This window comes from Equus przewalskii, chromosome 22, assembly GCF_037783145.1.
Source record: "Equus przewalskii isolate Varuska chromosome 22, EquPr2, whole genome shotgun sequence".
In the NCBI taxonomy this organism is placed as follows: domain Eukaryota; kingdom Metazoa; phylum Chordata; class Mammalia; order Perissodactyla; family Equidae; genus Equus; species Equus przewalskii.
Genome location: NC_091852.1, coordinates 12642959 through 12670294, shown reverse-complemented (window position 1 = coordinate 12670294; position 27336 = coordinate 12642959). Strand labels below are relative to the sequence as shown.

The 27336-nt window shown below is 40.6% G+C and overlaps 1 protein-coding gene across 1 annotated transcript in view; it reads right to left on the bottom strand.

Moving 5' to 3' along the window:
* The window catches only part of GNA14 (G protein subunit alpha 14), a 162280-nt gene that overhangs the window by 77993 nt on the left and 56951 nt on the right, over positions 1-27336 (bottom strand). The gene's annotated exons all lie outside the window — the stretch shown is intronic.

Sequence of the window (27336 nt, the reverse complement as noted above, 5' to 3'; positions counted from 1 at the left end):
GTGAAAAACCAGTATTATTTGCCATGATTAGTCAAGTTAAATATATTATAATAAAATAAGACCAGTGATAGTCCAACTAAAACATTTTGTCTACCACCAGTGATCTGGGTATCACATTTTGGAAAAACAATACACACAAATTATCATCTTCTTTATGTGAAATCTACCCTTTTACTTTCTATCCTTAATGGAGCTTCCCCCTCTTTCTCTCCAGAGCCCTCTGAAATTCTACCCATAAACCTCACCCAGATAGAAAATTGAGGGCTGAAAGCCATGCAACTGAAAAAGGGCCAACAAAATGTCAGCACTAAAATTCTAAACTCTTTCTGAGCTTTGAGAAAGCAATATGAGGTTAAAGTTTCAGCCTCATTTTAAATACATGGAAAGGTTGATGGGGAAAAAAAAATAAGTTGCTTTTTAGGAGCCAGGAAGGAACAGAGGCCAAAGCAAAATAAATTCTTTCTAAGTGATAGACCAAAGACATCTAAACAGAAAGCCAACTGTTCTAAAGTTTACCTAAAATCTTCAGTAAAGACGGCCTTCCTGAGAGCCGAAGCGAGGAGCTGATAAAGCTTCTCAGATGGGCAGAGCCAATGCCAATAGTCACTGATGTTTTCTGAAACCATCCGTGAAAAGTCATTGTTTCTTAGCTCGGTTTTACAGAAGACAACACAAAGCAAACAAAATGTTAAGTCAACAAAAATGGGGACATTCTGGATGTTGGTGTAAATGATCTATGAGACCAGTGGGCAGACCATACTGATGTGAGCAGCATGGTGGCCCTATTGGGACAGGGCCTTATTTCTCTTGTTCCTTGGTATCTTTCGAGCCTAAAATACAGCACACAGTAGGAGCCTGATAAATATTCATGAATGGGTATTTATTGACTAAGACAACCAGGATGATCCTGGTTTTGGAAAGCAATAGGAAGTGGATTTGCCCAGCCAAGAGAAGACTCCGGGCTGACTGGATAAGTCCATTGAGTAGACAAAGCAACCTCACACAGAAGCAGGAGCCCTGCGACCTGTCCTTTCTGGTGAGGAGACACGGGATCGGGTGCCAGCCTCGCAACAAGGCTCAGGTTCGGTATCAGAGTTTCCTGATGGCGGGGTAGATGAGTTCAGAGGATTCCTTTTGGAATCTTTAAGCAGGGGTGGTTCTGAGCAGTACCGAGGACCCAGAGGCTTTGGGGCACTCAGCTTGGCCCCCACTAACACACAGCTGACCTTGGGCAGTAGCCACCCCACGCAGTGGGAGGTTCTGCACCTGTGCCTTCTGCAATCCTGAGACATTATTCTAAAGACACTGATTTATGAGAGAATCTGGCTAACACTGAGGAAAATTCCAAATGATTCCCTACTGGTATGGTTGGACTGTGTCATGTCCAGTGTCATGCCCCGCCCCCCCCCCCCCCCCCCCCCCCGCCCGCCACATCCCACAATTCATATGTTGAAATGCTCAAGGTGATGCTATTGGGAGGACTCTGGGAGGTGATTAGGTCATGAGGGCAGAGCCCTCAGGAATGGGATTACTGCCCTTATAAAAGCGACCCCAGAGAGCTCCCTTGCCCCTTGCGAGGACACAAAGAGAAGTCTGCAATCTGGAAGAGGGCTCTCATCAGAACCCAGCCTTGATGGCACCCTGATCTCCAGCTTCCAGCCTCCAAACTGAGAAATAAATTCCTGTTGTTTATAAGCTACCCAGCCTGTAGTATTTTGTTATTACAGCCCCAACGAACTAAGGCAGCTACCTAAGTGCAATCCAATGGAGGGAGGGATACACAATAAAAATGCAGATTCCCGGGCTCCTCCTCGATTCAGGTCCGACCAGCCCTTGCAGGAGTCTGGGGATATGCAGTTCTAACTGGTTTGGATGCAGCCAATCCACGGACTGGCTGGGAAGCCCTTTCTCCAGGGCTCCTCAAGGGGCACCTCTCCAACTGTGATCTACCCGGGACCCGAATGCTCAAGTTTTTACATCATGTTCAGTTTAGCTGATGAGTTTTCATACCAAGTTCCAATTTCATTTCTGTGTAAATAAAATATCCCTGCGGGAGCTCTATTCAATGTCCAGAGGGGAAACATTTTTAAAGCGCCATAAAGATCCACCTATTCAAGTCAGTCCTGCCCGCTTCTGCCCCGCCTGCTCGCCACCATCATGACCATGTCACCTTCCCCAGCTTCTGCTCCTGCAAATAGAGGAGGTGCTATTTTTCACCATAAAAGGAGAAGTAGCAATGTCCTAGGCAACACCGACTGGGGACAGGGTCCATGGCTGCTCTCTTAACAAGAGGTGAATACAGCTTTTGAAACAAAAAAGGAAAGCCAAAAAGAATTAAGTGATGAGGCTCGAGAGACAGCTTGAGATTAAAAAATAACAACAACTAACAATAAACAATGAAGCCGAATTCAAAAGATGCTGTATTATATTTGCTAGTCTTCCTGATTTGTGAATCTGCAAAATCATCTTTATTAACAAACCAAGACGAATGGCAAAATTCCAAGTATTACCTGCTACTTTCTGTCATCTTTGGGGCTCATTTTGATCAAAAAAGTATTTTCAAGTCCAAATTTGATTTCTGAGTAGTTCTTATATCAGGAAAAGCCAAAAGGTCTTGGTAACAATGTTTAATCACAAAGAATTTTTAAATAATTGTTTTTCTTGTTTGAAGTATCAAAAATAATGTATTTCTCATATTCTTCACACTGCATTTAAAAGTTCAGATGCAATGAGACAACAAACCTAATTTTTACTCTAAATTAATTTGTGCTATTTACTTACACAACCGAATTTCTATAATTTGTCACAAATGTGGTATTCTTAAAAATTCAATACAAATGTTTAGCTTAGTATTAATGGCTTTATGTCAGGAAACAGTTGTCATTGATTGATGTGCATGTCTTGTATGTAGTCACATGAGTCAGAAATCGTTATTACTTGCCAAACATTATAACTGACCCTTCTCCCTTCCATAAAGAGTTACATAGATTTGCTCATTCTGTGTCAAGAGCTCATCTGTATAAGATCTGTATAACAAAATGAACAGAATCTTAAGAATCAAATGCTTCTAAGTAACAAATCTCTTTTTGGAAAATGTCCTCTACATCAATTACTTTTCCTTAAACATGAATAAACCACACAAAGGATGGGGAGAAATCTATTCAAATAAGCTCCATGGCTTACAGCTAAAATATTAGTAATTCCATTAGAAGCACAGTTCATTTCACTCATAAGGACAGTCACGAGATCCCTTTCTGCTCTACGACTCTGACTCATAATTGTTTTACTTTCCAAAAAGACAAATTGTAAGCATTTTCACAAATGGTTTTAAAATCTTGCACAGTTCACTGCTCCTCCTGAAAATTAACATTTCCCCCACTCTTACAGAAACGTTCCTCAGGAAGTCGGAACACCAGGGCCCTGGGAAGACTTTGGCCTCGCAACCTTTGAAAGAACATGAGAAGTGATGTAACACCAGACTGGTAACAAAGAGTGAGTCTAAAGTCAGAATTTGTTCTTGCACAGTTATGATTGTCCAAAAGGTTGATTTTGCTCATATTGAAAAGAAAGAGGAGAAAGAGTAGAGCAAAGACAAAAATTACTTAAAGGAAAAGAAAGCCACTTGAAAAAGAGACAGTGGGTTTAAAATTCTTAAGCCTCAATAAGGGCAGGCAAGGAGACAAGGTAACCATTTTGAGACACTGAAGCATTTTGCTGAAACACCAACAACTACAGGGTACCTGGCCCTTTCTTCTACTCCTCCTCCCCCACCTCTAAAGATAAATTTAAATGAAAATAAATGAAAAGTTAGACAAAAGTAGCTACTAGGGCAATTAAATGTAGGACCAGATTCAGAATGAAAGCTCCCCCAGGAATTCCAAAACTGTAGGGCTTTAAAAGCACCATGGGCTAACATCTACCTTGGACAGTTAAAAATTGTTCTCTTGAAGTCCTTTCTCACCATTCTGCCAGGATATGAAATTAGTTTTACTCAGATTAAGTAGAAACACAAATAAGTGTATGGTGTTTTTCAGCCAGCCATCGTGATCGAAATACATGAACTTACCCTTGAAAGGTCCAGTTTAAGAATGCTTGGGTTAAGTAATAGCAAGACATTGGCAAGGTGACATCAACCACTTGCAACCCAGGCTATGTCATTTTTGCCTCCCTTTCTCTATCCCAGGAGGCCTGCTAACTCCCAGGGCAACTCGTCCAACTCATTACACTGCTCCCACATCACTTTGTCCATGAATCCCCCTGAATTCCCAGGTAGAAAGACACATTCTCTTCTTCCTGTTACTACCATATCTTTATGTATCATTATTATTGCCTTTGTCATGATGTTTATAAGTTTTTATGTCTTCCCATTCATCTGTGATTTCCCTTAGATTAGGAAGCCTTTTCTCTTCTTTTGAACCCCAGCACCTCAGACAACACCTCCTACAGAGTAGGTGTTCAATAAATGCCTGAATATTTGAGGAATTCCCTAATACCACTTTCCTTAGCATTCCTCTTCTACTCACCACACAGCCTTGGAATCTCTCCCACCATTTAATTCAGAGGGGCCTTTTCCAACATAAATGAAATAAATATGCTCTCCCCCTTTAATTCTCCTCTCAACCCCAGATCAACAAACAAGTTTGTCCTGCTCCACTCTTAAGTTCTCATCCAATGGTCTTCATTGTGGCTTCATCCTCTGAAAGAAAAAAACTTATTTTCTGGTGGACAACTGTCAATCAAGTAAGGTGACAATCCAATTCAGGAAGCACTTAGAGTCACTCCAATGATTATTTATGGAACATATATTGAGTGCCTATGTTGGGGACTGATTCTAGGGCATGCTTCTCCACCCAAGTGGGAAAGGCCAACTCCCCAGTTTCCTTTTCTCCAGGCCAAGATCCCTTTGAGCCTCAGTTTCCCCAGAACCATGAGCTCCAGGATAACTAACACTAAAGCATTTGGGGAAAAATTTTTCATTGCGTCTTTCACTGATAGCCAAAAAAATTACTTAAATATATATATTTATTTAATTTCCAAGGGACAATCTAATGATTCATGACTAATAATAATCTCCAGCCCCACTCATCAAGATCTGTGTGAGAAGATATTTTCAAAACCAGGCTGGACTCCTCTCTCCAGGGTGGGCTAAAATAACCAGAATGATCATATATTCTGGCTGCTCAGGACGACCCTAGTTTATACCTTTTGCCCTGAGGTAATTACCAACAGCATCCTTTTTCATTTTGAAAAGTGTTCTGGTCACCCTTTGTATAATTCTGCCACACTGGGGTTGGGAGAGACGTTACAGCCTCTTCTGGCATTACAACTCTAATTCACTGCTTAAATATACAGCCCATGATAAAAAATCCATAACCAATCAGCTCTTCCTTTTCATACAACCTCCAACTTAACAACAAAAAAAATCCAGCTTTTCAGAAGGATAATTGTGGGAGTTTCTGACATGGTTCTTATATCAGGAAGATGTACTTTTTGACTTTGCTATAAAACCAGCTGAACAACATAACCCAACTAGCTGCTTTGTTACCAACAGTGGGAAAATCTATGCAAAAGAGATCATTTCAATTACAAGAAATCTGTATATGAGATAGCTATTATCTGTATTAATTATATCTCCAGTGACCCACTTACAGGAAAAAGAAAACTTTCCACCAAAAGCCAATTTTATGTATCTTCAAAGGTTGTAATTAAACATGTAAAAGAAATTCTGTTGTTCTAAAAAAAAAGAGGCAAAACAAGTTCTCTCTTTTCTTGTTCCATCAACTACCAGGAGGTCTTTGCTGTGATAAGGAATGATCCGCCAAGGTGTGGGAAAGCTAAGGAGAGTGATTGAGGATTATTCTCATTTTACCCCAATAATAAGGACAAGTTCTGTGGCCTTTTCTTTGGAATGATGTAGAAGGTGGTAGAGCAAAATAATTACAGCAAGGCACTCCATTTCGGGTTGAGTATTTTTCTTCTTGGAGCTAAAGAGCCTAGCTTTGCTGGAATCCCAGATTTCTAATATGCTAGTTCATTGTATGAGGTTAAACAAATTACTTAAACTCTCTGAACGTCAGTTTCCTCATCAATCAAGTGGGCAGAATAACACCTCTCCAGCATCATTTGCTGTGAGAATTAAAGTCACTTTAACTCTAGAAAGCAGTATTCAAATATTAGTTATTATGATAACTGATAAGAGTGGTTACGGTGGGGGGCTGGCCCCGTGGCCGAGTGGTTAAGTTCGCGCGCTCCGCTGCAGGCGGCCCAGTGTTTCGTTGGTTCGAATCCTGGGTGCGGACATGGCACTGCTCATTAAGCCACGCTGAGGCAGCATCCCACATGCCACAACTAGAAGAACCCACAACGAAGAATACACAACTATGTACCGGGGGGGCTTTGGGGAGAAAAAGGAAAAAATAAAATCTTTAAAAAAAAAAAAAAAGAGTGGTTACGGTGGAAATGGAGAGGAAGAGGGAATGGAAGGGTTTGGAAGACTGAATTCATCTGAGAGACAAGATTGGCAACAGGAATTAGAACCTTTGAGACCAGGCCCTTGGTGGCATTTCTAGTAATAATGAGGAAGTTAGGAAGTGGTGCCTGTAATCGTTGCCTAGGCTGCTGTAACAAAGAACCACAAACTAGGTGGTTTAAACCAACAGACATTTATTCTCTCACAGAGGCTCTGAGCGAGAGTCTGTTCCTTGCTGCTCTCCTAGCTCCTGGTGGTTGTTGACAATCCTTGATGCTCCTTCGTCTGTGGCAGCGCATCTCCAATCTGTGCCTTTGTCTTCACTTGGCCATAATTCCTCTGTGTGTGTCTGTGTCCACATTTCTCTCGTCTTACAAGGACACCAGTCATATTGGATTTGGGGCCCACCCTAATCCAGCATGACTACCTCTTGAGTTGGTTACATCTGAAAAGACCCTATTTCCAATAAGCTCACATTTATAGGTTCCAAATTGATCAGGAACTGGGGGGACACCAGTCAATCCGGTATAGCCCCTCGTTGGGAAAGGCCCAACACTCACAGAAACCTGATACACTAATTATTAGTAGGATTTGACAGAAATGAAAAGAATAATAGGGGATTCCTGCACATTTTCTGAACAAAGAAAACTTTATACTTCCAACACGAAAGTGAAAAGGCTCTTCCTTGTTTCCACTTGTCTTAACCACCGTTTGGACTGTTAAGCCAAATAGTTCTCTCTTTGTAACTTTGTTCCCTCAACTTTTATTTTCTATGTGAAATAACTGCCTTAACTAAAGATACTTTATTAGGAGTGAATGTGGTGAACGATCAGGTTATCAAGTTTCTGCATCAAGGTGGCAACGTCTCTTTAATTTCATCAGCAACAACCTCAGAAGTTGGGACTCAGGGATCCCATTCCCATTTCATTGGGTCAGTACAATGTTCAACATTTTTATTTTTAATCTGAATGTCTTTCGATGAAGCATACATTGGCTAATACAACAAAAACCTTCCCTCATTCTATCCTTAGTCCCTGCAGTTTCATACCAGGTCCAGTCACACATTTATGGCACCTGCTGGAGCCCTGGAAGCATGAGTTTGCCAGCTCTGAACTCCAGCATTTCTAGTACCCCATGGCCCTGAAACCAGGCCTCCTTTTCCAGCTAGAACCATCACTTTACTCCATTTCACCCAAAATTCCCTTACTCGACAATTATGGGCTTACCATTTTCCCTTGTTAATCGGTTGTTTTGTAATTATTCTCAGTTCAGCTTTTGTCTCCCCCACAACTAGATTAAAAATAGCTTTGTATTTTGTATCCTCCCACAGCACCTAGCCTAAAAATCTGCACAGAACAGACATTCAAATGCACGCTGGCTAAAAATGAAAGGGCCAGCGAGACAACATTCTGCGATTCTTCTCATATTCCGGGGCTCGACATGCTGCCACCTTTAGAGGTGGACAAAGGAGCTTCAAACTTTAGAGGGCCTCCTTCTGGTCCTCTTTCATCTCTCCCCATCCAATGGAACGATGAGGCCACAGGGCCAATGGGACATGCCCACCTGTAGTCCAGATCTTCTCCTTAGCTTTGAGACCATGCTCCAGGCACTTGAGACCCTGGAATTTTACTGCCCAAATTGTCCCAAGCTCACTTCCAAGGCCTACATGGAAGTGGATTCCCCAATCCATCCTCTTGATGGTGAGCATGAGGCTGATGTGTGCATCCCTAGGCCTGAGACAGATGTCTGTGAGGGGGTATGAACAAAACTTGGATTATGCTGGCCTGAGTGCATGTAAGGTCCTTTGTGTTGTGAGTGGGAGGCAGTGATGACAAGGGGACACCAGCCAGGGGCTTCCATTTGTATTCTTGCCTGGGCCTTGCAAATGTGAAGTGCCTCCTTGGCTGAATATGCACTCAAGGTTGAAGAGGTAAATATCAGTGGCAAAATTCTCTTATTCCTCACTTTTACCCAGGACGTACTCTCCCAGCCTCGTGTATTTTGATATAGATCTACCCAGGAGAGAAACCTCTGACTCAGTTATTTGCTGAAAGGATGATAGACTAAAACAGAGGACTTGTTTTCCCTCAGGGTTTTTAAGAACTGAAGAAAATTTTAAAAGCAGGTAAAAATGGTACATATTATTCACTAAACATGCTAAGATTCTTCTGAGTTAGTGAGCATTTCTAGACCAGCCATATTATCCAGGGGTGATGTCACGTGATCCCATTCTAATCAATATCCATTTTGAAATAACCATCATCACAGTGAACATCTAGGTTTCAAAGATATGCATTATCATAAAATACATTCAAGTTAGGCACTACAGTGTGAAATCAATTTGACAATACTAATTAAAAATGCATTTAAAATATCTTCAAAGTAGCCATTAAATCACACTTTATATATTCCCCTATAATCCAACCATTATCTACACTTTGAAATCCAAACAGGATCTAATGGGAGATGGAAATGAGATGGCCTTGGCAGGATTTTGCCAAAGTCAGGTTGCCCACAGGAGAAACATGCTCAGTTATATGTTACAGTGTGCATATTAAAAGGGTCACTTCCATATTCGCTCTCATACACTGGAAATTTAATTACATCAGGTCTCAGGATCAGACTTGAGCTCTTCCCTTACTGGTTGATACTGTGGGCCTAATTCCTGCTTTAAATCCTCTATGGAAATGAAAATTCAGTTCTGATTTTCCTGCTTAAGACTGAATACACCCCAACATATACAGACGAATTTTTTTCCATTATAGACTTAGGACAAAAGAATTCAACCTCTGTGGCAGATTAGCTAAGAATTTTAATTATATTTTATGCAGAACTTATGTGCCTGCAAATCAACAGTCCAAATCAGGAGCCCTTGGCTAATGATCTTTGACACAGTTTGAACTACATTCTCTAGCTCTTCTTTTCCTCCTCTCACTTCTCATTCTTTTTCAAAACCTGAATCTTCTTAGGTTACCGGAGGATTCAATTTCCATTCATCTACTGATTTTTTACAACCCAAACTCTGACCTGCAGATAAGCAGAGTCTTTAACTTTCTTCATCTGGATTGTGACATCTGGTCAACCACTGGCTGCCATAAACTCACGCTCTGTCCACCCCCGCCTACCCGCTTCCCCGATAAAGTATGTCTGCGGCAGACACAAGACTAGTCAAGAGACTAGAACAATTTGGTTCCCGTCATACACACACACACACACACACACACACACACACACAGCCACCCATCCACCCTTTCAACTGACCCCAAATCCCCAGGCCATCAGGGTCTAAGGCTGCTTCCAGACTGAAACTGAAGCCCCGTCTCAGGGGATCCTCCTCTGCTCCAAAAGTCTGGTCAATTTGAGCCCCACAGGAGGAAATGTAATGAAAAATGCATGGAAAGTACTAGGCTCCTACCAGATCCGAGGAGCATCTTTGGGAAAAAAGAAACAACAAAGAAAAAGGGGTTGGTGGCACGCTCTTGGTTTTTCTTAAAAGACAACCATTTTCATTTTACTGTCTTATTTGGTAGAAAATATTTGCAGTGATTTTACAACAGCAATATTTGCAATACTGACTTAATATAAAGAAATTCAATGCAAGCATTCAATTATTTCCAAAAAGCTCTAAAATAAAATAGAGAGAATCCATAATATTCAGAATCTGGGGGTTATTTATTTACATGTTTGCTAATTCTGGTTTATTTTGGTGGAGAGTTTGTGGTGAAAAGCGAAGAAAATGTGGAAGCTTTGAGAGATGAGCAAATCTGAGAAAAGGATTTTATAATGAAAGTAATCTGAGAAAAGATGCTCTGGGCATTTTTAGGTTTTTAAAGCCTTGGGTTTTGGCACAATACAAAGGATTTGTTGATAAACTTTCCTAACTGGAGTTGAAATTTGACAAACTTTTCTTGGTCCTATACTCGGAGGTACCTTACAAGTTACACCAACCGGTAAATTTGATTATCTCTTTTGTTATGGTATATTATTTATAATAATTCCTTTCTGCTCCTTTAAGAATTTCAAGATCACCTCACAAAGAATGATTACTCTCTGATATAACCAAGGAAACAAATGCTACAAAAGACTCAATTCACCCAGAAAGTGGGCTGGGGCAATCTCTTCCAGAATGATCTACCATTGTAGCTCTGTTTAGCTTTGATACATCAAAGGAACAGGAGCTAATTTCAAAATCATTATTACTGGGGCCGTCCCTGTGGTCAAGCGGTTAAGTTCATGTGCTCTGCTTCGGCGGCCCAGGGTTTCACTGGTTTGGATCCTTGGGCGCGGACATGGCACCGCCCCTCAAGCCATGTTGAGGTGGCGTCCCACATGCCACAACTAGAAGGACCCACAACTGAAAGAACACACAACTATGTAGCAGGGGGCTTTGGCAGAAAAAGGAAAATTTTTTTAAAAATCTAAAACAAAAAACATTATTACTTATCTTAGTTTTTTTTATATGCCTCAGACATTTTGGGTTCCTATAACCAAATATAATTAGTCCTGTTAAGCATGACAACTAAAATGCCTGTAACAATAGGATTTTAACTTATTTCCCATCTGGCATCAAGCAACGGAAACCTGGCCAGATGATGAAACGCTGTAATATAGGCTGATGGGAGAAAAGTAAGGGTAACTCAACCAGAGTTCCCTAAAGGTTTCCATCTGCTGTGTCATTAAGAGAACCCAGATAAAGACCACTTCCGTTGACTGAGTGATGATGTGACATGCTAGAAAAGCACATCCCAAGAAAAAAAGGCATATCAAAATCTCCAACTAGCTTTACAGAAGCTAACAATTCTCATATATCATTCAGAGGAGCTTCATAAATATATATCATTAATGAAATGGTTAAATCTTAATTACTAGTCTTGCTCTTTGTTTCTTCTCCTCCAACCCAACTCTTGGATATGGCAAGACTCCTTAGTTTGTAGCTCTGCCTAAGACTATGCAAGAAACAGCGAAGGGAGAGAGTAAGACAAGGATCGTTTACTGAAAACTGTGTGCCAGACACCACATCTACCATTTTAAATATAGAGTCTTAATAAATAGTGTTGGGACTAGGTCTTAACTATATGGAAAAAAAATCAGATCTGTATGGCACATCAAAATAAATCCCAGATGAATTAAAGATTTATATGCAAAAAGAATTAAATGATCCATATACTTCAAGAAAGTAAAGGTGAATATTTGTCCGATACTGCATTGGAGAAATTCAGACTATTTTAATATAAGCAAAATGTAAAATACACCATAATAAAAACATGAAAAACAAAGGTCTTGCTAGGGAAAAGCCATTCTAACATAACAAAAAAATTATATTCTTCATTCAAAGAGCTATCGCAAATCAATTTTTAAAAGACAACATCAATAGAAGAAAAAGCATGCAAAGTACAAAAAGGAAATTCACAAAAAGAAAATACAAGCAGGCATATGAAAAATATTTGGCCTCACCATAATGAAAGACTACAAATTAAAACCATGAGATAACGTGTTTTGTCTATTAGAGGGGCAAATTGACAAAAAATTCCATTGTTAGTGGGAATATAAGAAAACAGATACCCATTCTAATTTATTCCTATAGCATTTGTACACAGAAATATATGACAGGTTGTATCAACATCATTTAAAATGTGATATTACATCATTCAGAAATTCCAATTCTAGGATATGTAACCCAAAGAAATCACTCGACAAACTGCCAAGGACATATGTAATGGGACAGTTATCACAGAGGTATACACAATGGCAAAAAATAAATAAGAAAGAATTAGATGCACAGTGGTAGGAGATGAAATCAATGAGTTATGGTGACTCTATGCAATGGAAATACTATATGGCCAAGAAAATCAATGCAGGTGGCTGCTCACTGACATGGGACAATGTTTCTAGTACAGTAAATGAGAAAGTAATGCATAACACCTACCTTGCCTGGAGGCAGCATAGTAAAGGTTAAGAGGGCTCCCTGTGCTCAAATTCTAGGTCTGCCATTCCCCTGCTGCCTAACCTTGAACCTCAATGAGCTCCTCTGGAAAATGGGAGTAATCATAGCACAAGCACTTAGAGTACAAGCACTTAGGTGCTTAGCCCCTAGTAAATACTCAGTAAGTGTTTGTGTAAGGTGAAAGTGATCTGCGTTATTTTCACACTTGCACGCACACACACATATACATATATTGTTAAGTTGAAATTATGGTCACCAAACGTCAATAGTGGTCATCACTGCATAGTAAGGATACAGTGTTGGTTTTTATTAGTTATGCATAAAAAAGTAAACAAAATTCTATCCCCATTTGGTTATGAGCATCTCATATCTATTAGTTGTCAAAGTTTAAACCTAAGTGTTTTTGCTAGATTTTCTTCTTAAGTTTTAATATCAGTTTTACTGTTTCCTCCCTATTCTCAATGTGAGGGCTTTCTATCCTGTAAACTATTCTAATACTAACATTATCCATTTTATATGAATTTTAAAATGATCTTAACTATTAATACTTCACTGCAAAAATTTCAGATTCCCCAGATAATTGGGTCAAAACGTTCTCTGACAAGACTTTTGGCTGAAAGGTGTATGTTTGTAAAGCGAAGAATTGAGCTACATTATATTTCCTTCCTCAACCTTCAGAAAAATCTGAGCCTCTTGCTCTAAATTGCTCACAGACATGGAGCTCACTACCCTGTGCCGGAAGCCAAGTGGGATCCCATTTCTACTTTGACGATTAAAGATAAAATCTTGTACTTGAATTACATGTTCTTGTGGCTGGCTTTTCTTTTTTAAAATGCAAATGTAAAAGTGATACTTTTTACCCAACTGACTAGCAAAAATTAAAGTCGGATAAGAACAAAATGTGGGTGAATGTGCGGGGAAGTCGAAATTTTCATGCACTGCTGTTGGGAACAATAAATTAGTACAGACGCTTTGGAGAGACTTTGGCTGCATTTTTTAAAATAAAAATATGCATATTCTAGATTGGTATTATATGATACTATGGAGTTATTATTTAATTTTCTTAGGTGTGATCATTGTTTTGTGGTTATATAAGAGAATGACCTTGTTATTAGGAAATCAGTGATGGAATATCTTTAAAAGATGAAAAACTTTAAAAGATTCCGTTAAAAAAAAACCTAACCAGGGAGCCAGCCTGGTGGTGTAGTGGTTAAGTTCACGTGCTCCACTTCAGTGGCCCAGGGTTCACAGGTTCAGATCCTGGGTGTGGACCTAGCACCACTCATCAAGCCATGCTGTGGCAGCATCCCACACGAAACAGAAGAAGACTGGCATAGCTCTTAGCTCAGCAACAATCTTTCTCATTAAAAAAAAAAACCTAAACACATACACTTGTACTTCTATCTATCCATCCATCTAGAGAGAGTGAAAGTGCTACAGAGTAAATGTTTGTGTCCTCTCAAAATTCATATGTTGAAACCTAATTTCTAACGTGTAGCATTAGGATGTGGGGCCTTTGGGAGGTGCTTGGGTCATGAGGGTGGAGCCTCATGAATGGGATTAGTGCCCTTATAAAAAAGACTCCAGAGAGCTCCCTAGCCCCTTCTGCCACATGAGGACACAGAGAAAAGGTGGCTATCTATGAAGCAGGAAGCAGGTCTACCCCAAATACAGAATCTGCTGGTGCCCTGATCTTGGACTTCCCAGCCTCCAGAACTGTAAGGAGTAACTTTCTGTTGTTTATAAGCTACCTAACCTTTTATAGCAGCCTGAATGGACTAAGAAAGAGAGAAAGGGAGAGAGGGAAAAAATATATATGGTGAAATTAAATAATTAGATATTTTAGGTAAAAGTAAAGCAGGCGAGGGGCTGGCCTCATGGCCTAGTGGTTAAGTTCAGTGGCCCAGGTTTATGGGTTCAGATCCCAGGCACGGACCTACACCACTCATCAGCCATACTGTGTTGGCAACCCACATACAAAATAGAGGAAGATTGGCACAGATGTTAGCTCAGGGCTAATCTTCCTCAGCAAAAAAAAAAATTAATTAATTAATTAAAAAGAAGGAAAGCAGGTGATTATTACATGCTCTTTTATGTTTTCTACAGGTTTGAAAATCTTCAAAACAAAAGAGTTGGAGGAAAAAGTGGCATATCTTCACATGCACAAGGAAACATGAATCACTGTACCAACATTTCCAACCGTGAAGAACTGAAAAGTGCCCAAACGTCCAAACAAATGTACATTTGTTGGATGAGATGTTTTACAGCAATGAAAGCAGTGCACTGAATCTGGAGTATATCTACATAGTGCTGAGTGAAAGAAAAGAAAGAAAAGCAGGTTGCCAAATGAGTCTCACAGGCTATTTATCTAAACTTTCATTTTCAAGCACACAAAATTATTTCATAGTTGCACAGCTGTGAAAGATACGGAGACTGGATTCAAAGACGTCATGGCAGATCCATGAAGGAGGATGCTAATGGGGTGGGAGTGGGGGATCAAGGAGAAAAAGGAGGGACCATGACAGGGCTTACAAATAATATTGATGAAAGCCATCCAATTCTGAGCTCCACATCTGGGGAAGATTTCTTCCTTTTTTTCTTTTTTTTAATTTAATGGATCAAATGTTTTAGAAAGGAATAAAATGGACTCATGATAAAACTGAATCATTCCAGACCACCACCACGGCATCACAGTGCCTCTCCATTTGGGTGTTAGCAAATCCAGAGACCCAAGCTTTCCTCTTCTTTGCAGCCCAGGGCAGCCACAGCTGTGTGCTCTGAGCTCTCCCCCTTCTTCCTAACCAGTCCCAAATCAGAACCCTGTACACACACATGTGCACACACACACACCCGCCACACCCCTGCCCCACAAGGGTCCCTTTTCATTCTCATTATGGTAATCCAGCAGGCCCTTCAAGGCACGGACCCTCTCTCAGCCCTTCATTTTGATGTGGACTGTGGCCAACACGGAAATAAACCAATGGGGTAGGGACGCTTTTCCATAGCAGCCTCACCCCATGCCTGAGGGCAAGGAGGCATGCAACATATGTATACACTGAATAAAAGAACAAACGAAGACATGAATAAGAAAGAAAGGGGAAGGGAGAGACAAAGAAGGAGAAAGAAAAAAGGACCAGAGAGAGAAAACTAGAAAAAGAAGCAACTGACTCAGTGGGACTGTAATGAGATGGCAGAGCCAGCCACCTCTCCTGGATTTATTAGACCCAAAGGCAATTCTGGCTCAGTGGGGAAATAGCCAGAACATGGTATATGTCAACAAAATCGCAGTGAAGTCAGAGAAGACCACCTTGCTCTTTCCAGTGTTTTTAATGTTCTAGGGCAAGTAGAGACATTTTGCTGAGCATCCTCACTCCATAATTGCTCAAGTAATATTTCATTAAGAACAAAATGTTGGTCCGCAGGGACGATGAGTGACCCACATTAGGGAAGCTGTTTGGCAGAAGATGAAACTGTTTTTTCAATGACTAACAAAGATACGATGGAAAAACAAAAGCAGGCCTGGACAAACGGCACAAAGAAGCAAGCTAAGTTTAAAACTGCTCCTCCTCCAGAGCAACAAGGGGTACAGTGGTTAATAGATGATTATTTCACTGAAGAAAACAGCACCGTAGAAGGGCAAGTCACTTTAGCTTTCATCACTGAAAGAGGCAATCCCTAACCAGGAACGAAGAGGAAAAAACACTTTTTCAAAAAAGCAGAGTATCATTTGAATAATATTTTTATATCAGCAATTTATAATCATGTTTTTGAGGGGGGAATCAGAAGGGACCTTAGGAATTGTCTTATCCAACCCCCTCATTTTCCCAATGAGCTCAGAAAACTAAATGTCTTCCCTAAGTTCTCATAACAATTTAGAACCGCAACCCAGGACTCCAGCTCATATTTTCCATGGGTACCACTTCACTCTTCCCCATTCTCCACTTCTGAAGTCTGCCTCAGCTTCCCAGTCTCTGAGGCTTCTGTTAGCAAACTAATTTTTTAAATTATTCTTAAGAAAATTGAGGAATTTGAATATAGATTGGATATTCTATAATATGGAAGTGTTATCAACACTTTTCGGTGTGATAATGGCATTGAGTTCATGTAGAAGAATGTTCTCAACTAAGAAGCATTAGAGGAGCTATGCCACAAAGTCTGCAACTAACTTCCAAAGGGTTCAGCAAAACAGAAAAAATAGATAGATATACATAGGGAGAGGTAAATAAATAACCTTGGCGATATGTTTACGATTATCGAATTTAGATGGAAGAGAAAGGGAGCTCATTATGGCTTGGATTCTTTATTTTTAAAACGTGGCATAATGAAAACAAGCAAAAGTAGAAATACTTTTTAAAAACACTATTTTAAAGCATTTCAGGTTTTGAGTGATAGACACTGTGCCCAGCTGCCCAGATACCTCATGTGACACAGCTAAGCAGACCTTCCAGGGGAAGGGGTTTATGGGGTTCCCAGATAGTACATCTAAAGCTAATGAAAGCACCATCCTCTCTAGAAAGCATGTATAGGGAGTGGAAGAACCAGGAGAGGTTGCCCACTCGGAGCAGAGGAGGAGACCCTGGCCCTGGGTGTCACTCACTGCATGCCGATCCTCCGTAAAAGGCGGGTGTTGGGGTGGAGACTGCCTTTCTATAGAAAGGGAGAAGAAGACTACAAAAACCAGAACACAGACAATAACGATTTTCCAGGAAAGATACTCATTGCCTTGTTTACCTCTGTATTCTAAAGAGGCAACTTCACAGCTTCTAACCCAGTGTTGTATCACTCCTAGGACGCACCGTTAGTGAAAACGGAAGACCTCCCCTGAGCACGGGAGCAGATGGGGCTGAATATCTATCTGGGGCTCCTCCTGTGTTACCTGCCTTTGTTCTTTCTCTTCTCTTTGAGCCTGATTTAAAGTCCGTTGCTCTCACCACTTTGACACGAACCAGAGGAAGGACCTCCTCTCAGAATTCTTAGCTATGACTCCACCAGTTCCTCCGAGCCTCTACTCTTACTACCTCAGAGAGCTCCCAGAGCCAGGGCGATAATTCTCAAATGTTTAGTCTTCCTTCCTAGCGCTTTTGCTCCAAATGCAAACTTAGATCAGAATTTTTTCCAGAGTTTTTATACAGAGGTTTAAACAAGCTTCACAAGTGTCCCCTTGTACCTATTAAAATCTATGGCATTGTCCCCTCTGAGCCTGTAAAGTCACCGCCAAGCGGAGCTGGGCAATAAAGATGGGGCATGGTTAAGCTGATCACACCTGGTCTCATCCATTTCACTTCTTTGGCTGCCATCCCCAGTGAAATATTGGGCCCCATTCTAAGTAGGTTCACTTTAAGTAGGCTTTTCCCTGGATCGATGATCTTCAGATCACAGGGCTCCCTGTAGGTCTTAACCAGTTTATTCCAGTCCCAGCCAGAGTTAGATCCCAATATCAGATTTCTAGGCTTCTGGGAGCAAACACGGGTACCTGTTATCAAATATCCAGCAACCTCAGAGTCTATATGAAACCAATCCAGCATTTGGGTTGTTCACACAAATGCAGTAATTCAGTGGCAAGGGATTAAAACATCAAACCTCTCATCATGTACTATTGCCCAGCAAATGTAAACCCAGGAACTAAAACCAAAGGAGGAAGAGATTCATGGAGCTAGGGAACGCCATCATCTCAGCAATGGAACCTAATCTCTTGTTCTATTCAGAGCTCACGCTATGTATTATCATTAGGCGGGAGGTACTGAATCACTTTCCTTAGGATGTGAGTCTGTTTCCATGGTGACAAGAGTGTGTGCCTTTCAACTCCAGGACAAATGAATGGAGCATTCAGTAAACCAGGCAATTTCTGGGTGTTTTCAAAGCCCAGGAAAAAACAGATAATGCCTGTAAGTCTTGCCAAACATTGATTTGTTTCATTTCTAAGTGCAGAAGAGGTAAATGATGGAGAAATGTAAGAGAACTGCATCCCAAACCAATATTGACCCTGGATCAAGTGTAAAACGTGCCTAATTCTCAGAGGGGCTTATCTTGTCAAATGAAATTATGTTGGCTTCAACCTGGATGGCACTAACACTGTGATTGTCATGTATTCAGGCAGAACACAGCAATAGGAAAAACTGGGTTTTTAACAAGATTTTTCCTACCAATCCAATTGAAGTGGCACTTTCTAAATACCAAGGATGGGTAATCTCACATTCTCAAATGGTGACAATGAGCTCTGAACCTAAGTGAATAACTTTCAAGTCTATAATCCTTCCTTTTGTGAACGATCCATCAGACCATTTTCTATGGGGTGCAACTTTGGGTCTTGCCATCAAATATGTTCATTAGTTAGAGTTTATCTAGAATTGCTTTAAAGAAAAACCAGCACTACTTTTGCAGACTCTCTTGGTCAACTTGACATGAAGTGGAATGGCCACGGATTGGGAAGAATCTTGTCAGGTGCTGCAATTCCCATGAAACTATGTCAAACCCATCCCTCAGCTCACTCGATCTATTTCACCTTTAAAATGTGGATCTGCCCTTATTCAACAACAGAAAACTCTCCCAGACAATATGCCTCAAAGCACCTCCCATCAGATCCTTATCAAATTCTTTTTTCAAGAAATGTCCACAGATAATTATTTGAAGGACACACAGTCTACTCTTTTCTCCATATTTGTGGTTCTTAATCCCGGCCACACTTTAGAATACTCTGAAGATCTTAAAATAGAAGCCCCACCCCGAGGGATTTTGATTCAATTGGTCTAAGGTGGGGTCCAGGCAGGATAGATTTAGAAAGCTCCCCTGGTGATTCTAAGGTGCAGCCTGGGTTGAGAACCATTGGTACCCAGAGGCTGTCGGAATGGTCGCACCTAATGAGCTCACTTATTAAGCACTTATTATTACACATCTTATACATGACTACATTTCTCCTTATTTAAAAACTTAAATACAGTTAAATCCTGCCTTGGCCACCTCCACTGCCCCCCAAACTGAACCCCTCTCAATGATGGGTGCTCTTCCAGGATTTTTCTATTTATTTACATACATATGCATATTACTGATAATTCAGTGAATATACATATATATGAAAATGTATGTGCATTTCATTTTACCAAGTAATTTCTAACATGTGTCATACCATGCATTTTGTTCTGCTGCTCTGTTTCCACTTAACAATATGTCTTTGAGCTCTTTCCACGCAGCACTTCTCTGCCTCATTATTTTTAACTGCTGCATAGTATGAACATGCCACAGTCATTTTTAAAAACCATTCTCCTAAACCTATGCCATCCAATACGGTAGCCACTAGCCCATATGGCTATTGAATATTTGAGTGAGGCTGGTGTGAACCGAGATGTGCTCTAAGTATAGAATACACTCCAGATTTTCAATGCTGACTACCAGAAAAAAGAATATAAAACATCTTATTAATATTTTTATATTGATTATACGTTAAAATGATAATGTTGGATATAGTAAATAAAATATAACATTAAAATTAATTTCACCTGTTTATTTTTACTTTTATTAATGCAATGATTAGAAAATACAAAATTACTCAAGTGGCTCACGTCGCATTTCTATTCAACGACTCCGTTCAAAATGATGGGCATTTAGGATATTTGTAGTTTATTTGACATCACAAAAAACGAAGTGCCCCAGTGGACATTTTCATACATCAGTGGTTCTCAACAGGGGGCAATTTTGCCCCCTAGGGGATATTTGGCAATGTCTGGACACATTTTTGGTTGTCATAACCCGGGAGTGCTACCGGCATCTAGTGGGTCAAGGTTGGGGATGCTAAATACCCTACAATGCACAGCACAGCCCCCGACAACTAAGACTTGTCTGGCCCAAAATATCAATAGTGTTGAGGCTGAGAAACCCGGTTATGCATGAATCCTTGTCCACATGTGGGAGTGTTTCTCAAAAGTAGATCTTAAGTCATGGAATTGCCTGTGCTTTTGAAATTTTCATGGAGACCGCCAAACCACCCTTCAGAGAGGATATGCCAGTTTCTGCTTCCATCGGCAGTACGTCAGATATTCAAATTAATCGCTAAAGAACAAATAAGTAAATCTAGCCTGGAAACATTCGAAAGGCTTCAAAATGCCCACTAAATGTCTTGAGTTCTTGCTATCATCAACAGGAGTGACAATACAACTCTACATCCCAGGGCTTTAAGTAATATGTGGAGGTTTTCTCTCTCCCATCCTTTGAAAAATTGTCTTCTTTGATCTCAGAACACAATTCACTTCATGCCTTGGCATTGTTAATTTACAGCTAACTAAACTAACTCGTACATCTGTCTGCTTTTCAACTGTGGTCAAAATTTGAATTTTGGGAGAGTGAGCTACAAGTCTCAAATACTGTGCTAATTTTAAAAAACTTACTTGCAGTTATCTTACATCCAAGGCCCTAAAGCACTATCTTTTTTCCCAGCAAATGCTGCCCTTGAAGTGACCTTCATGTGTAGTAAATGATAATACGAGTTATGTGCCAGGGCCAGGTGTTTGTTCTCAAACATACTATGTATTTATTAGTTAGAGATGATCCTGTCAAACAAACCAGCAAGTAGAAATACATTAGAGATCTAAATCTGTTATGCAAATCCAGAGGTAAAATTTATATGAAATGCATTGCTCCCATATTTGCATTTTACCTGGTCCTTTTTAGGAAGCAAGATGATTTACCTTCTCCAATTTTCAATTTCCATATTTACAAAAATGCAAATTGTAGCAAACCTGGATTATGTTTTGAGTTTTTGCATAACAAGTCAACTGTAAGGTACTCTACAGCCATAAAGCTTTTTAGGAGAATTGTGACTCTTATAAGCTGCTTCTGTTGTGAACTCCTAATAAAGAACTAATTTTAACTTTCTTCCTGGAGTGAATTTGAATCATGAATTCATTCTCAGTATGAGAACAGGCAAAACAAGATGAGTGCTAGAAACAATTACGATTCGTTCTGACTAGTCACCATTTCTCCCTCATTTAAAAAAAATAAGTTCTGTGGGGCAATTTGCAGAGTAAAAGTATTCAAATTATGGCCCACAAGAGTTGAAATGACCTTCACTATGTCTTGGTCTAAACTGATAATTATTGACTTTCGTATTGGAGGCCTAAAAGATTCCAGATAATAAAAGAAAGAAAAGGCGGGCGGAGGGAGAAGAGGAGAAAGAAGAAGAAAGAGGGAAGTCTTCTAAGTTTCTAAGCTGTGCCTTCCTGGGTGCACGAGGCGGGGCAGGGATGGGAAGTCTCGCAGAATCTGTCTCGGGCCATCCCTTGTTCTGTGCCCCTCCCTTGCAGCAGGCCACAGAGCACAGATGGCTGTCCCCAGCAAACTCCCTTTGGCTGACCTGGTGGAGGTAGCCAAGATGCAATTTAGGCATCAAAGTTCCCCTTCAGAAAATGCTGATGGGATTCAGTTTGGAAAGAGAATGCCCAACCACTTCTGAGCGCAGCAAGGATCTTTGCTACCTGATAGTTTCAGGGGGAACTCCAAATCAGAGTTTTTCATTGCCCAGGCAGAAAGAACCATCTGTTTAGCTGAGTCTTGATGAGAAACCCAAGTCCCATAGGCTCACCCTCGCTCATTTTGTGTAGGGCTCTACTGCCCCAGATGCATTTTAAGCTGAATACTCAGCCCCCGGTATCTTTTTTGTTTCTTTTTCTTAAATGGGGTAGAAAAACATGTTTCTTCCCTGCAGAAGCTGGCTTGACCTTACTAGTGTTATTAACATCATCGGAAACATGCTTCAGGCATGCCCTTTCCTTGATCCTGGCCATGAGGTCATAACTAACAAGAGAGGCCAAGAGGAGCATGGTCCTGTCAGCGCAGTGGCATAGAGGTTATCAGCACTTGGGCTTCTAAGACAGGAAAAGTCGAGAAAGGGAAATACATGTTGCCAGATACAGCCTGGAAGGTGCTGGTGCTTCACCTGCTCCTCTCCAGGCTGGAGGAGCCAAAACCGTCCTGCCCAACAGGTGTCCTGAACACCTGCTATACGTCAGGTCCTGTGAAACGGCCGTGAACAAGATGGACATGGTCCCTCCTCCCCACAAGCTTAGGGAATGGTGAGGGGGAGACAACTCAACAGGAGACCACTTCAGAGTGGAGAAGATGGGGGTTGGTCCACGGAGGGTTTAAGGCAGGAGGAATAAAGGGCCAAGGCTACCTTCCAACTTGTTTCTCCCCTGGCTTCAATGGATTTGAAGGCCTCTGTGTCTGGATCCCTGAACTGAAAGCAGAAACATCTTCTAGGGGAAATGTACATTTTTCTTTACATAAATCACACAGGGGAAGATGTCCGTAAAGTGCAGAACTGGGAATTTTATTTTGATGAGCTTTTGTTTTCTTGTTATTGTCTGCTTGTTTGAGGGAAGTTGTTTCTCTCTCTTTAAGGTAGACACATAAAAAATGTAGGTCCTTAATTCTAAATCAATTTCCTCTCAAATTTTTAACAGCTTTGTCTACATACCGAGAAGTTTACCCATTTAGTGGTTTTTAGTATCTTTAATGAGTTGTGCAATCATCACCATAATCTCATATTAGAACATTTTGTCACCCCAAAAAGAAACCTTCCACCCATCAGCAGTGATTCCTGATCCCCACCACACCAGCCCAGGCAATCACTAACCTACTTACCTCCAGAGATTGGCATATTCTGGACACTTCAATGTGGGATCATGAAATATGTGGTTTTTTATGACTGGCTTCTTTCACTTAGCATAATGTTTTTTGAGGTTCATCCATGCTATAGCATGCATCAAGACTTGATTCATTTCTAGTGCCAAATAATATTCTATTGTATGGATATACCAAATTTTGTTTATCCGTTCATCAGTTGATAGCAATTTTGGTTGTTTCCACTTTTTGGCTCTTATGAATAATCCTGCTGTGAACATTCATGCACACGTTTTGTGAGGACGGTTTCACTTCTCTTGGCTGGAGATCTACGAGTGGACTTGCTGGGTTAATTGGTAGGCTCTCTGTTTAACCTTTTTTGGAACTACCAAAGTGTTTTCTAAAGTGGCTGCATTGTTTTACACTTGCAGTAGCAATACATAAGCCCTCAAATTTCAATGTTTCTGAATTTGAGGTACAATTTATAACCCATGTGCATGTTTAATATAGTGGATGTCCTCCTTACATTCTTTAATAGCTGTTGGTTATTAAATTAGTTGTGTATCTTAAATTAGTGGTATCCTAGAATAACAGAAATATAATAAGTTATTTACTGAGCCCCAACTAAGTCCTAGGCACACCTTACTTGATGCTCATTGATTCTGTGCTAGAGGTATTAATTTAGAGAAGAGGAAACTGAGGTTCAAAAAAAGGGCCATAATTAGATAGCCGCTATCAGCACTACACAGTAGTCTGTATTGAATTGGAAGTTGGGTTGGTTTTCTGCCAAAGTCCAATTTTCTTCTATATTTTCATACTGTTTTTCAAAGATGAGCAAGGGGTAGTACATACCTTTCTATGAGTTCAAATTTTTAAAAAGTACTCTGGATGGGCCAGAGATTAACTTTGACAGGGGGAATCTGGCAAAGTATCTTAGGATAAGTGGGACTTAAAGTGAGCCTTGCTTAGCAGGTATGGGTCGAACATCTTAAATCAATGCTCTAAGAGAGTGCCTCCAATACGGCAGCCACTAACCACAGAAAGCTACTGAGTACTCGAAATGTGGCTGGTTCAAATTGGGAAGTGCTGTAAATACACACCTGATTTCAAAGATTTAGTAAAAAAAAAAAAAAAAAAAGAATGTAAAATATCTCATTAATAATGTCTACATTGAGTATGTGTTCAAATGATAATATTTTAGATACGTTGGGGGTAAATAAAATATATTATTAAAATTAAAGATCAAGAACCACCTCCCACCCCCAAACTCTCCAAACTCATAAAAATGCTGGATCAACTATAATACCCATGTTACTGCCCTGCACGTAAAGGGATGAGAAATTGAATCAATGCATAAAATCGACTCTAGAAAAACTCCTCTCAAGGGGGGTAAGGACAGAAACTTGGAAAAGAGAAGTCAGTAAAAAGATAAAGAGCCAACACAGGATCTCGTAAAGGAAGAGTCCAGGCAAACTGAGAGATGGGGCTGTCTGGTGAGTTAAGTGAAGACAGTGTCAAGAAGGAGGGAGGGCCAGTGGTGCCAAGCGCTGAGCAGAAATGGAAACAGACAAAGATGAGATCATCCTTTTGATTCAGTGATGAGGAGGTTACCCCAGGCCTCAAAGAGAGCAGTGTCAGCACAGTGGCTGGAATCGAAGAAAGCAAGGGGCGGCGAACACGGAATTCTCTGAACATTTTAGAAGTGACCTGGAGAGACGGGCTATTGGTCGCTTGAAGAGAGAAGCAAGTCAAAGGAATTTCTGTTTAGCATCAAGAGACATTCAGAGGAAGTCAGACAGAAGAATGATTCTAAAGATCAAGGTAAGAAGGATCAATGCAGGAGCAGGGTTAGGGGATGATGGTGACTGTGGATGGAGCCTTCAGAAAGGTAAGAGGTGCTGACGTCCACCAGAGGTTCAGAGCGATACTCACTTGGAGTTGGGACACAGATGGCCGAGGGCACGTAAGAAGTTTTGGTGCCCCTGCTGTTGGATGGAGAGAAAGGAGTCCCCACGAATGGTGTTTAGTGGCAGAGAGTTGGCTGCCATCAGACTCCCGTGGACACCATCTCAGAGTGGCCCAAACACCCACGTTACCCAGGGCTTGGTGCAAAAAAAGTGCCCACAGAATGCTGAAGAAGTGAAGCCCCGCTAAGACTCCAGAATGGGTATGGGGAAAAGTGAAGCCAAAATGAGAGGGACAGTCTGGGAGACCGGGCAGACACTGAGGTACAGAGCCCAGGCCCAAACAATACAGCACAGGGCAAAGGCCAGTCTGTCCCGCTTATATATTACAAGCAGTTAATTGTTGAATGAGAAAAAAATACTAATTTCGCCATTTATATTTATACCCAAGAGTGTAGTCATTTAAGGAAATGGTAAGCACCATGTCATTTTTTAAGAAGGAAAAGACAAGGAAATATTAAAAGTAATATAGCAACTGTTTTCCTTCAACCCTTTTGCTTTTCAATTCCATCATTCACGCATTTAGTCTTTCTGGTGTTCCCATAACATGCCAGGTTCTGGAGGATGAGAATATGGAGAATAAGAATGAGAAAGAGAATGTAGAATTTTTTTTTATTTAACCTGAAACCAAACCTTGATCCTGAGAATTCAAACTCAATGAGTTTGAGGCCTCTGTGTAAAGACAAGCCAAGAAAATAGACATTGGTCTTTTTTCAGGGCCTGGAGGAAGGTCACAGATGGAGTGAATAACTTTAATGGAGTTCTTGACTTTAATGCTAGAGCGTCATCTTAGAGGAGAATCAGGTGTATTTACGCGGTGGAAATGTTGGTATTCTGGTAACACTGAGGAACTATGGAAAGAGACTGGTGTCTGAGACCAAAGGGCTTAGGGGGAAGCCCTGAGCAGTGTGAACTGGAAAGCCCATGCAGACCATCTAGGGCAAGCAGAAAAATCAGGTCATATGGGAACCTACAATTGGTCTTCACTGGGAGTAGGTGAGTTTTTGGCCAGCGAGTGACGAGGAATTGAAAAAGGGACAATCATAGTGACAACAAGAATGTTTCACCAGAAAAAAATATCAGGGGAAGAAACAGACCCAACCTGGAGGGAGAAAAGATTATAAAATGCATCTGTGAAAGTAGACTGGGAAATAATATCCAAAAAAATATCCAGACAAATCTTACATCTTCTCCCTATCTTGGATCAACCCTACCATTTGACATTTCTCTCTTTCCACCTCTCTTTCTTTCCTAAAATGAAAACAAATATACACATCTTAGTTCTAGAGAATAGGTAATGAGACACTAATTCCAAGTCACCCCAAAAGATACCTTAGAAGAGGCAGCTTTGTTTCAATATGTCATAAACCGATCTGTGACCTATGATCCATAATTTTAAAAATATTTATATCAGAATCATCATCTGTAATTAGAAACTGAAATTAACTAGCTACAAATAAAAAAAAATCAAATTAATTTGAATTAGCCAAGGTAACGGAGTCTACCGAAGAAATTAAATATTTTAAAGCAATAATTAGCCTAAAAGGCATCTCATGCCTTGAAAATCTTGCAAAAACCTGCTCTCTGTGTGTCCCTGGGGATGCTGCATATTTTAAAATGAGGTCAGGCCAGATTCAATTAGAAAGGTGAACACAGGATGCTTCTGAATGCTTTGGGGTCATAATTTAATGAGCTATAGCAATAATTTGCTTACTGTTCCCTTGGTGGCTTCGTAGAGATAATATTGCAGGTAGACAAGCACAGGTCTATAGAATTAAATGATTAGGAATTGCAGGTATAAGCCATGATTAATAAGCCCACAACACTGTTAGTGCTAAATAAACACTTCCTGATGTTATTTCAGCTAAAATTAGATTATAGGTTACTTTACTACCCTGCTTAAAAATTACTTTTATCAACCTTGAAAACTTCTCGAAAATAATCTAAGTTGAATTTTCCTGTATAAAGGATGTTGGGGTTGCAGGAGAGAGGAGCATTAGTAGTGAAGATCTAAGTTTCAGCTTCCACTGGGATGTAATCGACCAAGGGATTGATTGATCAAGGGATTGAATATAAATAAGCTGGCTCCATTTCCGCAGGGCATCTGTAGGCTCTGTGATGGAGTGAAGAAAGAATGAGGGAAGGCAAGGGATGAGCCACAGAGCTTTCGAGGAGACTAGGATGCTTGATGTCAGGTCTAGAACCATCAGTTTAAAGACAGTCAGTGGCCAAAAGCAAGTAGACTTCTTGTACCATCTAGGCACCACTGCTTGTCGGTCTGTTTTAACCTGTGTCTGCTTCTCTGTGGTTATTAGACCAGAGGTTGGGGGAAATTTGGGGGGGCATTC